The sequence below is a fragment of the Petromyzon marinus genome, chromosome 80 (assembly GCF_048934315.1).
Source record: "Petromyzon marinus isolate PM22_M1 ecotype Great Lakes invasive population chromosome 80, UKy_Petmar_22M1.pri1.0, whole genome shotgun sequence".
In the NCBI taxonomy this organism is placed as follows: domain Eukaryota; kingdom Metazoa; phylum Chordata; class Hyperoartia; order Petromyzontiformes; family Petromyzontidae; genus Petromyzon; species Petromyzon marinus.
In genome coordinates, this window is record NC_133746.1 from 6952315 (window position 1) to 6970382 (window position 18068).

General features: G+C 45.7%; 1 long non-coding RNA gene across 1 annotated transcript; it reads right to left on the bottom strand.

Annotated features, from left to right (window-relative positions):
- Positions 1-2034: 2034 nt before the first annotated feature.
- LOC142907640 (uncharacterized) lies at positions 2035-4523 on the bottom strand. The gene is made up of 2 exons (XR_012931166.1): positions 3772-4523; positions 2035-3701 (listed from the first exon to the last, which is right to left on the bottom strand). It is a non-coding gene; the product is annotated as an uncharacterized LOC142907640 (long non-coding RNA).
- Positions 4524-18068: the final 13545 nt, after the last annotated feature.

Sequence of the window (18068 nt, forward strand, 5' to 3'; positions counted from 1 at the left end):
CTGTTGTGGAGCCATATGCCGAACGCTGCACATTACTTGTAGATGTGGGTGAGGCAGTTGCCCCAGGGGGTGCAGCGGTAGCATATTAACAAAAGCGTATACCCATAATTACTATCGCAGCCATACAAATGTAAATGGGTACACAATACGGCAGGGGACTAAGGAACCTGTGTTGGCGATGGAGAGACAAGCGTAATATGGGAGACGTTGTTTACGGGTCTCTCACTCTGTTAATGCTCGGAACGCCATCTCGCACATCTCGGACAAAGGTTTTTAGGCCAAGTCACCCCAAGTTCGAGGCCTGACTATGTGTTTTCCTAATGTACGAGGCTGAATGATGATCGAATAAGTGGCATTCCCGAGCAGAAGTATGCAAATGGCTGCACCCAAGCCCATGGGAACGACGGCTTCTCACCTGGTAGTAATTCAAAAGTTGATTGAAAGTTATCAGGTGGTTAAGTGAGGCGGGGAAAGGGTGGAAGTGGAGAGTCGGGGTTACGTGATTGTCGCTGCAAATCTTGTACCCTCCCTTCCCTATCGGTAGCGATTCAGGGTGCTAGGGCCAATGGTGTGCGTAAACTATGAAGGGGAGGCACAGGGCATGAGCGGGACAGTTTGGAGGAGGGCACGCTGGAGAGTGGCGATGCGTGGACGAACAAGAAGGCGAAGCGTTCCTCAGGAATGCTCACCTGGATTCTAGTGCCACCACGCTGTGCACACCAGGGACGAGTCACCCCAGAAAGTTCGTCTATGCCCAGCCAAAGCCGAGGTAAGAGATTAAAATGTTATGTAGTCCGTGTCGTCTTGGTCTTCATATTGTTGGTGGTGCATTGTGGGTGTGCAGGTGACTGTTGTTGTTAGCCAGGTAGCTAACTCTATGAGAGGGCTCGGCCCGAATGAGTGCCTCTGTTTAGAAAACCCTCCCTGCCGCCAGCGAGGCGTGCACAGGGTCTTCACCTCGAGGAGCCGTCTCCCTGAGCCGTGGGAAGGCTGCATAACCTCGGGTGGAAGGGGGTATTGGGGGGTATGTACGTCGGGCAAGGAGCCAACTTTAGGCATTGTGCATGTTGTGCGCAGAGGGGCCACCGCCAAGTAACTTGTATTGTGCACAAAGCGATCTCCCTCTATCAGACCAGACGAGACACGGCCGGATATATCTACACTCCATGCCGCAAGAGTTCATAAAAAGGTGGGAAAAGTATAGATTCACTGTGGGCGCGAAGGGCCAACCTAGGTTGTGTTCACACCTGTGGAGAGATTACCATCCCCACCCGTGGGTAAGGTTTCATATCTCGATTTAAAGCTTTCGTGACTGCAAGGATTCATTTTCTTTGGTTCTTTCGGTAAAGTCACGTAGAATGAGAATAAAATAATAAATTGATAAAATAAAATAACACAATAAAATTCTCACGACATTTCGGCCACAAGATGAAGGCCGCTTGTGTTGTGGCCGAAACGTCGTGATAATTTTATTGTGTTATTTTATTTTATAAATTTATTATTTTATTCTCATTCTACGTGACTTTACCGAAAGAACCAAAGAAGAAGGTTTCATATCGGTAAATACACGCATTGTTCTGCCTCACGGCAACTGTCTTGCCTCACGGCAGATGTGGGGCGTGTGTACACAGGAATTTCCTGTTTTTGAAATAGGGGGTGGTCACGTGACCAGGAAGTTGCGATTTTAGATTTCCGCTGAACCACGCGGGCGTCGGCCATTAAAAACATAATTCAAGATGGCGGCACACATCGCAGCTCCGTAAAGACAGCTGCAGCCACCGTTGTGGGACTTTGGGAAGCATTGTCTGTAAGTTCGTTTGTGTTCTTATGATACTGGCAATGTTGCTATAATATTAGAAGGACCTTTATAATGCTGTTATAACGCTAGAACCTGTATAATGCTGTTAAATTGTTACGATGTATGTGGGGCCTAGTGGACAATAAAGCCTGCAGCTTGCCTTGTTGTGATTTACCCGTAATCGAGTAAGTAGATTCAAACTTGAAATAACAAAATGTCTCATTCATAAGACAACGTTATGATGCTGTGGTGTTTATTCATTGTGTTGGTTTTTCTGGGTATTAACAGATGCTGTATCTGTGCTGTTTTCTTACCAGTTTTACCTCTCTACCGTTTAATTTCAATAAATGACGTTCGGAGGCAGATGTTCACCCTGGCTCTGAGGGTTTATTGGAAACGCGAGGTTATCTACTCAGCTAGCTCTGCAACGCAACGCAGAGCGAGGCCGAGATAGCAAAAAGACATTCTTCTTGGAGCTCTCAAGCAGTCAGCCTGCAGCAAGCAAGAAGCAGTCAGCCTGCAGCAAGCAAAAGAGCTCTCAAGCAGTCATCCTGCAGTAAGCAAAAGAGCTCTCAAGCAGTCAGCCTGCAGCAAGAAAGGAGCTCTCAAGCAGTCAGCCTGCAGCAAGCAAAAGAGCTCTCAAGCAGTCAGCCTGCAGCAAGCAAGGAGCTCTGCAACGAGTCTACATTAAAAATTGTGTTGCAAGCATCTCAGCATGGAAAGCCACAGTTCAGCAGGGAGAGATGCTGAAGAAGGTGATTTAGGCAATCCAGGACCTCCCATCCAGCCACAAGAGGACCAAGGAAGTTCAAGGCCCCAAAGAGAGGTCAGGCTGACACAACAGGCCTTGGAAAGCTATGATGCTGAGAAGCAAGACCTTGATGCCAGGATACAAAGGGCATGGGACGGGGTTGAAGCTGATATATCTGAAGCTGCAAATGCCTCAGACACAGTGGCCTCAATTCAGCGGGCCATCCAGCGAGTGAAGGTGAGCAGCTCAAGCTACAAGCTCCTGGCAAATAAATACATCTCCCTCCTGATGAAGATGAAAACAGATGAGGGCCTTGAGGGAGTGCGCACGCAAGAGAACTTCCTCGAACTGCTCGATGATAATGTACAGGCAGTGATACAAGATGCAATAGACCATGTGGAGGGCTTAAGAGAGACCCGATCTCAGCACTCTGTCTCATCCAGGTCCACCACAAGATCTAAAGGCTCAGCACACTCAAAGACATCATCTACTAGTATGGCAGCAGCTCAGGCACGCGCAGCAGCAGAAGCAGCAAATGCCCGTATTGCCTACATGGCTGGAGAGCAAGCCATGCTAATTGAAAAGGCCTGCATACAAGAAGAAGCAAGCATAGCAACTGCTGCCGCACGGAGAAAAGCAGAGCACGCAGAGCAAGAAAGTATATTAGCAACTGCTGCCGCACGAGAGCAAGAGAGTATATTAGTGGCTACTGCCACACGGAAGAAAATTGAGCTGGATGCTAAGTTAAGTACCCTACAGCTCAAAAAAGAAGCAGCTGCTGCAAGGGCCCAAGCAGAGGTGCTCCAAGCAGCAGCCAATCAGGATAAGGAAGAGAATTGGAGTGAGTTTGGCACTCAGATACCTGTCAAGGACCGTGATCAACTCACCAGAAAAAATATTTTCGACTGGTCTGAACAATGCATCAATGCTCCTCCACCAAACGATACTGAACAAATGGTGGACGTTCAGGCATCGCCATCTCCACACCAAATGAACATGAATGCTGTCTAAGGGAATGGTGGAAATGCATATCCTGCCCTGGCAGCTAGTCGTCGTCTCAGTGTCGCACATGTGGGATCAGAAATGGATGCATCACGTCAGACCCACATTCCAGACAGTCACATAAGGGGATCAAACCAACGTGATCGAAACCTTTTGGGCCCACAATCCAACCCACATTCCAGACAGTCACATAAGGGGATCAAACCAACGTGATCAAAACCTTTTGGGCCCACAATCCAACACCATCGCGAATGACGGCATGCAAGGCAATGCAGCCAATAATGGCACCTCACAAGCGCCAGTATGGACACACCCTGGATCAGCAGGATTTGGGGACTTTGCTAGGTACCTGGCTCACCGCGAACTAATCAACACAGGACTCGTTAAGTTTGATGACCACTCTGAGAACTATCGAGCCTGGAGATCTACCTTCAGGAATGCAATCCGAAATGCAGACATCTCTGCAAGTGAAGAACTCGACCTGTTGGTGAAATGGTTAGGAAACGAATCTACAGAGTACGCAAAGAGAATCCGGGCAGCAAACATTGACGACCCTGCCTCAAGCCTGCATGCGGTGTGGGAGAGGCTCGAGGAGTGCTACGGTAGCCCAGAAACTATTGAGAAGGCTCTCTTCAAGAAGTTGCAGAACTGTCCAAAAATCTCTGGTAGGGACAATAAAAGGTTACGAGAGCTTGGAGATCTTTTGATGGAGCTTGAATCAGCCCAGGCTGACCCCTATTTACCAGGTCTCATTTTCTTGAATACCTACCATGGCGTGAACCCCATAGTAGAGAAATTGCCATTCGATGTGCAGGAAAAATGGAGAACAGCAGGTTCAAGATACAAGTCAGAGCATCAGGTTGCATTCCCCCCATTCTCTTTTTTCTCAAAGTTTATCCGCAACCTGGCTAAGACCAGAAATGACCCGAGTTTCATGTTTGGCACCACGGGGATTTCCAGTCCAGATCTCCCAAAAATGGAAAGAGCAATGGCGAAACGAGGAACAGCGAGAGTGCCAATTTCTGTACACAAGACTGAGGTCTCTCCTACGACATTCGCAAACTCCGTCCAGACAACCACCACAAAGAAAAATATAGAGGATCCAGAGAAGCAATGCCCTTTGCATGATAAACCTCACTCCCTCCAGAAATGCCATGAGTTCAGGAGGAAGCCAATGGAAGAGCGGAAGAACATTCTGAAAGAATTTGTAGCGTGCTTCAAACGCTGTGCTTCTACAAACCACCTTGCAAGGAATTGCAAGGCAGATATCAAGTGCGAGGAATGTGGCAGTGACAAACACGCAACTGTTCTGCACACATTTTACTACAAACCCAGTGGCACTAAGGCTTCCGATCCCGAAGCAGAGCACGGCGGGGAGCAAGGCGAGACCGCCGCACTCACTTCGTCAATCACAACCAAATGCACAGAAGTCTGTGGAGAAGGCTTCAAAGGAAGATCTTGCTCAAATATATGCCTCGTCCGAGTGTATCCCAAGGGACATCCTGAAAGGACAGTAAGGATGTACGCCATAATGGACGACCAGAGCAACAAGTCTTTGGCAAGGTCAGAGTTCTTTGATGAGCTAAGCGTAGGTGGGAATTCGTTTCCATACACGCTCAGAACATGCTCAAGACTGATGGAGACAGCCGGAAGAAGAGCGAGCGACCTCATGGTGGAAACCATGGATAGCACCATGAAGCTAGCCCTTCCTACGGTGACAGAGTGCAATGAGATACCGGACGACAGGAGTGAGATTCCCACGCCCGAAGTCGCGCGTCACCACCCACACCTGAAACCCATAGCAGAGTTCATCCCGCCATTGATCACGCGGCACAGATTTTACTTCTGCTTGGCAGGGACATGCTGAGAGTCCACAAGGTTCGTGATCAACGCAACAGACCTCACGACGCTCCCTACGCCCAGAGACTCGACCTAGGATGGGTCATTGTAGGTGATGTCTGTCTCGATGGAACACACAAACCAGACCACATAAGCACATTCAGAACGAGTGTGCTCACGAATGGACGCACGTCGCTCTTCAAACCGTGCCCCAACCACTTCACGCTGAAAGAGAAATTCGACGATAGAAGTCAATTCATAATAACGTTTTTTTGGGTTAGATCGCATTAATTTATAAATGTGTCGTAACCCTCCACCACCCGACACGGCCAATCAGCAAAAAAAAAAGTGTCACGTTGACAAAAGACAAATAATTCACTACTTTAGCCCACCGGTGTGTTGAAGAGTGAATCCACATTTACAGTTTGAGTACGACGTTTCGCTGGTAAATACATCCAGCATCATCGGGCAATTCGCCAGAATGGTAAAGCCCTCGCTTGCTCAGGGTTTTATATAGAGCAGCAGGGTGACGTCATCACTTAACTCCTATCAGGTGCAGTGATTAGAGGCGGAGGGGGGGGGGGGTATTGTAATTATATAATCGATTAGTAATCAGTCATTGGTTATGATTAGTAATGAGTTGTAGATTAGTAATTCTTTAAATCAAAATGTAATGTGTATTATTTAATAATACGCTTCCAGGCCACACTAAGCCGGTAGCTGTCAGAGCGATTAAAGTTATTCTTGTTCCTCTCAATTTCAATGGATTATCTAATTAGTCTTTGCCAGTAATAATTAGTTTTACACACCACTGCAACATTGTCAAAATCAATTGAGTGTCCTTGTTGACAAGCATGTTCTGCCACTGCCGACAGTTGTGTTTGAGATAATTTAATATTTCTCTGATGTTCTTTTAGTCTTACACTGATGTTACGTCCCGTCTGCCCAATGTAGCAGCTGCCACATGAACAATTAATCCGATATACACCTTCTGTTGATAGTTTAGGTAATGCGTCTTTAGTGCAAGATACTAGTTTTTGAATTTTGTGTACTGTACCAAATCTTACTGTAATGTTTTGCTTTTGCAAAACACGGGCTAATTTGTCAGTTACTCCTGAGATATATGGAATTTTTATTGTTTTAACAATCTGGTCGCTTTCAGCAGTATTGCTTTGCGATCGTGATTTGGTATTCAGTGCTCTGTTAATTTGAGCATTATTGTAGCCATTCTGTCGTAGTGCGTCTTTAACGTGTTTAATCTCTCTCACTAGACTCTCACCATCTGACACTGTTTTAGCCCGATGTAGGAGCGTCTTGATAAGAGGGGATTTCTGAGCTGGATGATGATGTGATTCTGCATTCAGATAGGCATCAGTGTGCGTTTGCTTTCTGTAAACGCTGTGTGTTATTTTACCGTTTAGGCCATGTCCAAGCAAAATATCTAGGAATGGGAGTGTGTTATTCAACTCCATTTCCATGGTGAACTGGATGGCCGGGTTTTGTGCATTGAGATGATTTAGAAAATCATTAAGTGTATCTTTACCATGTGGCCAGACAACCAAAGTGTCATCCACATATCTAAACCAAAAGGATGGTTTTAATGTGCTCGAGGCAATTGCTCTTATTTCAAAGTTTTCCATGTACAAATTTGCTATAGCAGGGGATAAAGGAGAACCCATTTCTGCTCCTTCCTTTTGTTTAAAGAAATCCCCTCTCCATAAGAAGTAAGTGTTATTTAAACAATGGCCAGCAAGTTTCGGAATATCTTTTGGTAAACCGGTATTCTTTACTAGTGTATCAAGTAATTTAAGCGATTCGTCCACTGAAACCTTAGTGAATAGAGAAATCAAATCAAAACTTACCAGAATATCATCAGGAGTAAGTTTAATATCTTTAATCACATTCACAAGATGTTCTGAATTTTTTATGAATGAAGATGTCTTACCGATGTAGGGCTGTATTTGTTTGGTTATATATTTTGCTAATTGATATGTGGCAGAGCCAATTGTACTGACTATGGGTCGTAATGGGATGCCGATTTTATGAATCTTTGGTAGCCCATAGAGTCTAGGTGGTTTTAAGGCCCTTGGCTTAATTAGGTATTGCTCATTTTTAGGGATTAATGAATTTGCAATTATTGCAGTGGTCTTACGTTCTAAAGTATTAGTTGGATCTCGTTTAATTTTAATGTAGGTACTTTCCTCTAGTAAATTTCTAATTTTATTATCATAATCGGCTCGTGACATCACTACAGTAGTGCGGCCTTTATCAGCTGCTAGGATTTGGATATCCTTATTTACACGCAGCTCTCTTAAGGCTTTTGCCTCGTTAGAGCTAATATTTACTTTTGGAACTTTGCTATTCTCAATTATTTTAGCAACCTCATGTCTAGTCATCTCTGCCTCATTATGTGGAAGGAGTCTAACTGCTGATTCTACCTCAGCAATTATCTCATCCACTGGAATTGTGCGTGGGGTAACGGCAAAGTTAAGGCCTTTAGAAAGGATAGAGACCATGTCACCGGTTAATACAGTGTTAGTCAAGTTCAGTACAGTTTTGTTTTTAAATTTTTGGTTTTCAGTAGGGATTTGTTTATTATGTAGTCTAGATCAAACTAATACTTTAGAATGTAAGACCACTGCAATAATTGCAAATTCATTAATCCCTAAAAATGAGCAATACCTAATTAAGCCAAGGGCCTTAAAACCACCTAGACTCTATGGGCTACCAAAGATTCATAAAATCGGCATCCCATTACGACCCATAGTCAGTACAATTGGCTCTGCCACATATCAATTAGCAAAATATATAACCAAACAAATACAGCCCTACATCGGTAAGACATCTTCATTCATAAAAAAATTCAGAACATCTTGTGAATGTGATTAAAGATATTAAACTTACTCCTGATGATATTCTGGTAAGTTTTGATGTGATTTCTCTATTCACTAAGGTTCCAGTGGACGAATCGCTTAAATTACTTGATACACTAGTAAAGAATACTGGTTTACCAAAAGATATTCCGAAACTTGCTGGCCATTGTTTAAATAACACTTACTTCTTATGGAGAGGGGATTTCTTTAAACAAAAGGAAGGAGCAGCAATGGGTTCTCCTTTATCCCCTGCTATAGCAAATTTGTACATGGAAAACTTTGAAATAAGAGCACTTGCCTCGAGCACATTAAAACCATCCTTTTGGTTTAGATATGTGGATGACACTTTGGTTGTCTGGCCACATGGTAAAGATACACTTAATGATTTTCTAAATCATCTCAATGCACAAAACCCGGCCATCCAGTTCACCATGGAAATGGAGGTGAATAACACACTCCCATTCCTAGATATTTTGCTTGGACATGGCCTAAACGGTAAAATAACACAGCGTTTACAGAAAGCAAACGCACACTGATGCCTATCTGAATGCAGAATCACATCATCATCCAGCTCAGAAATCCTCTCTTATCAAGACGCTCCTACATCGGGCTAAAACAGTGTCAGATGGTGAGAGTCTAGTGAGAGAGATTAAACACGTTAAAGACGCACTACGACAGAATGGCTACAATAATGCTCAAATTAACAGAGCACTGAATGCCAAATCACGATCGCAAAGCAATACTGCTGAAAGCGACCAGATTGTTAAAACAATAAAAATTCCATATATCTCAGGAGTAACTGACAAATTAGCCCGTGTTTTGCAAAAGCAAAACATTACAGTAAGATTTGGTACAGTACACAAAATTCAAAAACTAGTATCTTGCACTAAAGACGCATTACCTAAACTATCAACAGAAGGTGTATATCGGATTAATTGTTCATGTGGCAGCTGCTACATTGGGCAGACGGGACGTAACATCAGTGTAAGACTAAAAGAACATCAGAGAAATATTAAACTATCTCAAACACAACTGTCGGCAGTGGCAGAACATGCTTGTCAACAAGGACACTCAATTGATTTTGACAATGTTGCAGTGGTGTGTAAAACTAATTATTACTGGCAAAGACTAATTAGAGAATCCATTGAAATTGAGAGGAACAAGAATAACTTTAATCGCTCTGACAGCTACCGGCTTAGTGCGGCCTGGAAGCGTATTATTAAATAATACACATTACATTTTGATTTAAAGAATTACTAATCAACAACTCATTACTAATCATAACCAATGACTGATTACTAATCGATTATATAATTACAATACCCCCCCCCTCCGCCTCTAATCACTGCACCTGATAGGAGTTAAGTGATGACGTCACCCTGCTGCTCTATATAAAACCCTGAGCAAGCGAGGGCTTTACCATTCTGGCGAATTGCCCGATGATGCTGGATGTATTTACCAGCGAAACGTCGTACTCAGACTGTAAATGTGGATTCACTCTTCAACACACCGGTGGGCTAAAGTAGTGAATTATTTGTCTTTTGTCAACGTGACACTTTTTTTTGCTGATTGGCCGTGTCGGGTGGTGGAGGGTTACGACACATTTACAAATTAACGCGATCTAACCCAAAAAACCGTTATTATGAATAATATTGGTCGCGAAAGCCTACGTGTTAAACTGATAGAAGTCAAGGCTGTACCATGCAGGCCGACGAAGAAACCTCTATGCTGAAAGATGTTGTTGGACATACGGTGTTCGTGACAATGAAGGACGACGACAAACCTGCTCCATCGCTAGAGGATAAAGAATTCTTGAAAATAATGGACAGAGAGTTCTTCCAAGATGAGTCAAACAGTTGGGTTGCCCCTCTGCCATTTCGTAATCTCAGATGAGGGCTACCCAACAATAGAGAGCAAGCCCTCTCACGGCTCAACTCATTGCGCCGCACCTTGGACAAGAGACCAGAGATGAAGAATCATTTTGTGTCCTTCATGAAAAACATATTTGACAGTGGTCACGCTGAAACGGCCCCTCCTCTAGAAGAAGGACAGGAATGCTGGTACTTACCAATCTTTGGCGTGTATCACCCAAAGAAGCCGGATCAGATCAGAGTGGTGTTCGATTCCAGTGCTCAATTTAAGGGCATTTCCTTGAACAGCGTAATGCTCACCGGACCAGACTTGACCAACAGTCTCCTAGGGTTACTCACCCATTTCAGAAAGGAGTCAATCGCTGTAACAGCCGACATTCAACAAATGTCCCACTGCTTCATTGTCCGAGAAGATGACAGAAATTACCTCAGGTTTCTGTGGTACCGCAATAACAATGTCGATGATCGAATTGTTGAATACAGAATGAAGGTGCATGTCTTCGGTAACAGCCCATCCCCAGCGGTAGCCACCTATGGATTTAGGAGGACCGCGCAGGCAGGAGAAGGGGAGTTTGGGGAAAACGCCAAGCGATTTGTAGAGCGAGATTTCTACGTTGACGACGCACTTAAATCAATGCCCACGGCCTCAGAAGCCATCGATCTGCTCCAAAGGACGCAAGGAATGTTAGCAACTGCTAACCTGAGACTTCACAAGATAGCATCCAGCTGCACAGAAGTAATAAAAGCGTTCCCTTCAGACGATCGTTCAAAAGACTTGAAAGACTTGGGCCTTAACGTTGACACACCACCAATCCAACGCAGCCTCGGACTGAGTTGGGACCTGAAAGTGGATACGTTCACATTCCGAGTATCAATTGGAGAGAAACCTTACACGCGACGTGGCATCTTGTCGATGGTAAACAGCCTGTACGATCCACTAGGATTTGTAGCGCCGGTCACCATTCAAGGCCGTTGGATATTCAGAGACCTTTGTGCTGATACACAAGAATGGGAAACTTGGAGAAATTCATTACAGGCACTTGAGCAGCTGCAGATTCCACGTTCCTACACGCCCACATCCCTTTCCGTAACCCAACGGAAGGAGTTACATGTGTTTGCAGATGCTTCTATGATGTCTGTAGCAGCCGTAGCTTACCTAAAGACCACAAGCGCAGAAGGGATCCAGCATGTTGGGTTCAAATTGGGCAAGGTTCAAATTGGCCCCACAACCGGAACATACCATCCCAAGGCTCGAGCTGTGTGGAGCTGTTCTAGCTACAGAAGTGGCGGAACTGATCTTAGACGAATTGGACGTCAAACTGGACGCAGTCAAGTTCTACACGGACAGTAAGGTCGTACTAGGCTACATAAACAACCAAACCAGAAGGTTCTACACCTACATCAGCAATAGAGTGGAACGCATCAGGAGATCGATGCAGCCGGAGCAATGGAATTATGTTCCAACTGACCAGAATCCAGCAGATCTCGCAACTAGGTCCGTCCCTGCATCTCTGCTGAAGCAAACCATCTGGCTGACGGGTCCAGCGTTCCTCTTACGACGTGACGGTGGCCCATGTACTACGAAAGAGACTTTTGGACTCATAGAGCCCGAGTCCGACAAGGAGATTCGTCCTCAAGTGACAACTTTCGTAACAGATGTGCGACCGAGAAGTCCACTGAGTCCACACCATTTTGAACATTTCTCGAAATGGACGACGCTCGTGCGAGCGATAGCACGTCTAACGCATATCGCAGACTGCTTCCATCGCCCGATGAGAGGCACCACTGGTGGCTGCAATGGATGGCATCACTGCACAGTGCCACGCACTGAAGATGAGCTTTCCAGAGCAAGGAAATCAATCTTCCGCTGTGTGCAACAGGCAGCTTATGCAAGTGAGATCAGATCCATCAACAAGGGAGAAGACCTTCCTAGGGTCAGCACCCTCAGGAAGCTAAACCGTAGGATGGACGAAGACGGCTTGCTCAGGATTGGTGGTCAGCTAGGGAATGCAAAATTAGATGAGAACGAACGGAACCCCCTCATAATCCCAAGTCAGAGCCACATTGCAATTTTACTTGTGCGCCACTATCACGAGAAGGTCAAGCACCAAGGTCGGCACTTCACAGAAGGAGCAATCCGATCTGCAGGGCTGTGGATCGTTGGAGCAAAGAGGTGCGTCGCCAGCATAATCCACAAGTGTATCAGGTGTCGCAAGCTACGTGGAAAACAGGAAGAACAGAAAATGGCAGACCTGCCAGCCAATCGACTCAGTGTAGAACCTCCCTTCACCTCTGTAGGGATCGACGTGTTCGGACCATGGACAGTCATCTCCCGCCGCACCAGAGGAGGGCTCGCGAACAGCAAACGTTGGGCAGTGCTGTTCACCTGCATGAGTACACGAGCAGTGCACATCGAAGTTATCGAGTCCATCGACTCTTCGAGCTTTATAAACGCACTCCGGAGATTCTTCGCCATCAGAGGGCCAGCCAAGCAACTCCGTTCTGATTGTGGAACCAATTTCACTGAAGCATGTAAAGAGCTTAAGATCAGTACAGAGAATGTCGAAGATGATTCTGTCAGGAAATACCTTAGTGACCAAGGCTGCATATGGATCTTCAATCCTCCTCACTCTTCGCATATGGGTGGAGCCTGGGAATGCATGATCGGGGTTGCTCGATGCATTCTCGACTCCATGCTGTGTGATGTCGGGTCCACACGGCTCTCTCACGAGGTCTTGACCGCTCTCATGGCCGAGGTCTCAGCCATAATTAATTCAAGACCCCTGATCCCCGTCTCAACTGACCCGGAGTCACCATTCATCTTGACTCCTGCTACACTTCTTACCCAGAAGACAGACGTGCTCACAGCACCTACCGAGAAGGCCAGCACTGCAGACCTCTACAGACGTCAATGGAGACAAGTGCAGAGCTTTGCGAACACGTTCTGGCGTCGCTGGAAAAACGAGTACCTTGCGACACTCCAAGTGCGCAACAAGTGGCAGTCTAACAGACCAGACATCCAAGAAGGCGACCTCGTCCTACTGAAGGACAACCAAGCCAAACGGAATGAGTGGCCAATGGGCCGCATCCTCAAGTCGATTCCAAGTGCCGATGGAAAAGTTCGAAAAGTCGAGGTTATGATTGCAAAGCAAGGTGTCACAAGAACTTTCTTCAGGCCCATAGTCGAGACAGTACTACTTCTCTCTCGCAAAGATATGGACAAATAAGTTGACCCATTGAAGTTGTTATACACTTGTTTATGAGATAGGAAATAAATGGTGGTATCTCCTAGATACCAGACGGGGAGTGTTCTGCCTCACGGCAAGTGTCTTGCCTCACGGCAGATGAGGGGCGTGTGTACACAGGAATTTCCTGTTTTTGAAATAGGGGGTGGTCACGTGACCAGGAAGTTGCGATTTTAGATTTCCGCTGAACCAAGCAGGCGTCGGCCATTAAAAACATAATTCAAGATGGCGGCACACATCGCAGCTCCGTGAAGACAGCTGCAGCCACCGTTGTGGGACTTTGGGAAGCATTGTCTGTAAGTTCGTTTGTGTTCTTATGATACTGGCAATGTTGCTATAATATTAGAAGGACCTTTGTAATGCTGTTATAACGCTAGAACCTTTATAATGCTGTTAAATTGTTACGATGTATGTGTGGCCTAGTGGACAATAAAGCCTGCAGCTTGCCTTGTGATTTACCCGTAATAGAGTAAGTAGATTCAAACTTGAAATAACAAAATGTCTCATTCATAAGACAACGTTATGATGCTGTGGTGTTTATTCATTGTGTTGGTTTTTCTGGGTATTAACAGATGCTGTATCTGTGCTGTTTTTCTTACCAGTTTTACCTCTCTCTACCGTTCAATTTCAATAAATGACGTTCGGAGGCAGATGTTCACCCTGGCTCTGAGGGTTTATTGGAAACGCGAGGTTATCTACTCAGCTAGCTCTGCAACGCAACGCAGAGCGAGGCCGAGATACGCATAGAGACACCAACATAAAGTGATAATCACATGGGTGCTTTCTACTCAATGAAGCAGGGTGAACTATTAACTCCAGTGTGAGGATGTGAGGTGCAGAGTAGTTTCCTAGCTGGAGGTGTGGAATTATGAGTCTTTGGCATACACTAGTGAACTCGAAGTACCCCTCAGGGGGGCGATGCTCTTGGCGAATGCGGCTCAGGGCTACTCCTCCACCCCCAGCCCCTCCCCACTCCCACGCTTAGCTCCGAGACTTGGACCTGAAGTCGGCCTAACGATCTTGTACCGAGAGCCAGGTCGAGGAATTCCGGATGGGTGAGGGGCTACCCCCCGAGTATGGGGGCGAGCTACTGCCATTCGGCTCCCGGCCACTAAGCTAGCAGCCCCTGTCCGCTCGGGGGAAGGGCTCTCCTCCCAGGTTAGAGAGGACACCGAGGGAGAGAGCGAGACTCACCAGGTGCGTTCGCGATGTGCCCGCGGCTCGGCCAGGCGGCATGGCAGAAATTTTCGTGATGATGGCAGAGAGTCTAGTGATGATGGTGCACGAGGGACTGCCCAGGGCAAGGGCTACTCCCGGCCAGCTCTCACCAAGCTGGTAAGGTGTCGGTTAGCGCCCCCGCCCCCAATTTCCCCACCCTGCTCGTGTAGACCTCGCTTCGAGTGACACTGTCATACCGCCACACTTGAGCACTGGATCAGGCCCTCCCGATACACTTAGGTGTGGTTGCCCCACACTCCACCAGTGGATGGGCCCGCCTGGTGCAATCGAGTGTGGTTTGTCCACACTCCAACAGTGGATCAGGCCTTCCTGCTGGTGCCACCTATCTTTTATTCTCCTTAGTGCTCTTTAGTTGCCTTTTATACCACCCTAATTTGTGTAATATGGAGGGGATCTGACCTGATATGCGGTTATACAGCAATATCTTGACTTTCGTCCACTTGACTTTCATCGTTTCCCTCTTTGGGCCATTTTAAATTATAACCACATGTCAAATTTTGTCCACGTGCTTTCCTCTTTCGTCCGATTTCATCCAACCTTCCACGGCGTTCGTGCCACACGCCATCTTTTTCGTTCAGTCTTTGAACAGACGTATTTCAGTGAGCATCTTTTATATTTGTGTTTATTCATATATTATTAATACGGTATTTATTTCTGTGATTGTACTGTAAACAATTCATAGTTATTTTTGTGATAAAAGAATAATGCTACAGTGTTCATAGTTATTTTCGTGATTATAAAACATGTGTACAGTACTCACACTGTGCTTAATTTTGTGATTAATGTAAAATAGTAAATATAGGCTCTGCTTTGACATTCGTCCATTTTTTACATTCATCCATGCTTTGGTCCCTAACCAGATGAAAGAGCAAGGTATTCCTGTAAATGAAAACGGCAGAAAGAGCGAAACGACGAAAGTAAAGTGGACGAAAGTCAAGGTATCGCTGTATTACAAAAAAAAGTGAGGGGCTTGAGCAGGACAAATCACGTGGTCAATCAACAATGACGAAGTTGCAGCCGGACTGAGGAATACTACTCCATGTTAATTGGGGGAGGATAGGGACCATAAGAGCGTGAATATTACCAATGCGATGCAAAGCGGGGGAATTTCTCCCATAACAAACTATGGAATAAGGTGGGAGATAAGGATCGTAACTTAATGGAATGTTGTCTTCCATACCTAGCAACCAAAAGAGTACTTTAGAAGTACAGAAAACCAGGTACTGCAATGAACGGGTACAGTACCTGTACTATACTGTGCAACACAATGTACACATGAAAACTAATTCTGAGGTCAAAACCTTTAAACAACATTTACACTTATCAAACACTTAATTGAAAACCATTTTTACGAGCATTTAAAAGCAGCCCTGCGCACTTTAAAGCATTTTTCTCTCATAGAAAAGTACGCGACATTTTAAAGCAATGATTCAAACAAAAATAACATTGTGTAAAAAAAGCATTTTTTATGATCTTACCTTGAGCAGTGGATGAGTTGTGTTGAAGGCTTGCGACTATATGTTGCGGGAAAAACCGCGCCGATTACAACAAGCACTCGTAGCTTCGCACGTGAGAGAAATGATGGGACTGCGAAGATTTTGTACAGTTGTCGGGGAGGCTGACCTCCGACTCCTCGCTCCCTGGAGAGCCTTTGCTCTCCTCTCGCGTGCTCGGGGAAGGGTTCACTGCCCTCCGACCCACCCCCTCACCGCAGTCCCTCGGGGCATAACGCGCGGCTGGCACGTAGCCGCCTGGGATCAATTCGCACACACACTCCCCCTCGCGTGCTCCTCTAAACGTTACGCACGCCGTACGCAGTCGCGCACACTCACGCGCCCGCAGCCACCAAACTTTGATGCGGCTGCTTGCCCGGCGCCGCGCACCAATCGCACGCGTGGGACCCGGGGGTCGGGGGTCAGAGGGCAAGGGGGCGTCACTCGTACGCGCGCAGTCGATTGGAGGAGGTTATCCTGGAGCGGGTTTAAAGGGCTGTGTGAACAACCTCGTGGGTACGCCGCCCGTGCACCTCTCGCACACGCTAACCGAAGGTCGCACGAATAATCTCACGTACCCTCGTACAAGTCCGCCGCCGCTTACCACACGCACACACTAACCACGAGCTACACAGTTAATCTTGCATGCACACCACCCGTCTACCTCGCGTACACGTTAACTACGAGCTACACGCAGCGGCGAGTGCACACACGTGGGTAAAATAGACGCTCGTGCGCAAACGCAGGATACCACAACGAGAAGGCTCACAGCACCATGCACTCCTCTCCGCACTCGTAGGGACGACACGACAAGGGTTATTGACTAATGGCGATTTAAATTTCGATTTAAAGCTTTCTTGACTGCAAGGATTAATCTTCTTTGGTTCTTTCGGTAAAGTCATGTAGAATGAGAATAAAATAATAAATTAATAAAATAACACAATAAAATTCTCATGACCTTTCGGCCACAACACAAGTGGCCTTCATCAAGTGAAGGGACGAGACTGTCTCGAGGACAGCGCTGGAGCGAACACAGCCAAGCTCAGACCGCGACCTTTAAGCTGTGTGAGAGGAAACAGAGCGCCTTGACAAAGGAATTAGCATAAAAATTAGCATTTAATTGGCGGACGTAGCATGATGAACGGTGTAGAGGGAGTGAACATGTGCAGACCGGCGAGGGGGGGGAGGGGGGGAGTTTACATATTGATGGTGTGAAAAGGGAATTTAAGCTGCTGCGAAAGTTTGGGATACCACTACTTGAAAAAATATACTGTACCATTGAAAATTAGTTTAATGTTTGGTGTGGATATTTTTTGCATTGAAATAGCTGAGTGATTAGCTTGTGACTGGTCACAGAAATGGCTATGTTAAAATCAAAGCCTACACATCCACAGAGGCACCTAGTACAAATCAAACAGGATAATTTAGCATTGAAATAACTGTTAGCTTGTGACTGGTCATATAAATAGCTATGTTAAAGTCAAAGCCTACAAATCCACAGAGGCACCTAGTATAAATCAAACAGGAGAATTTGCATTGAAATAGCTGAGTGATTAGCTTGTGACTGGTCACAGAAATGGCTATGTTAAGGTCAAAGCCTACACATCCACAGAGGCACTTAGTATAAATCAAACAGGAGAATTTATCATTGAAATAACTGAGAGATTAGCTTGTGACTGGTCATAGAAATAGCTATGTTAAAGTCAAAGCCTACACATCTACAGAGGCACCTAGTACATGGACGCCAAAGGGGCTGCGACAACTCGACTATCATATAGTAAACCGATGTGAAAAAACCTAAGTCTAAATGACATCAATATAATAAATGTACTCAATATATTCTTCAATAAGCTGAGCTATTAACAGTAACTGGGTATACACTACACTATATAATGAATACCATATAGTAAACCAATACAAACTAAAATATAAACTACCTCAATGTTATCAATAAACT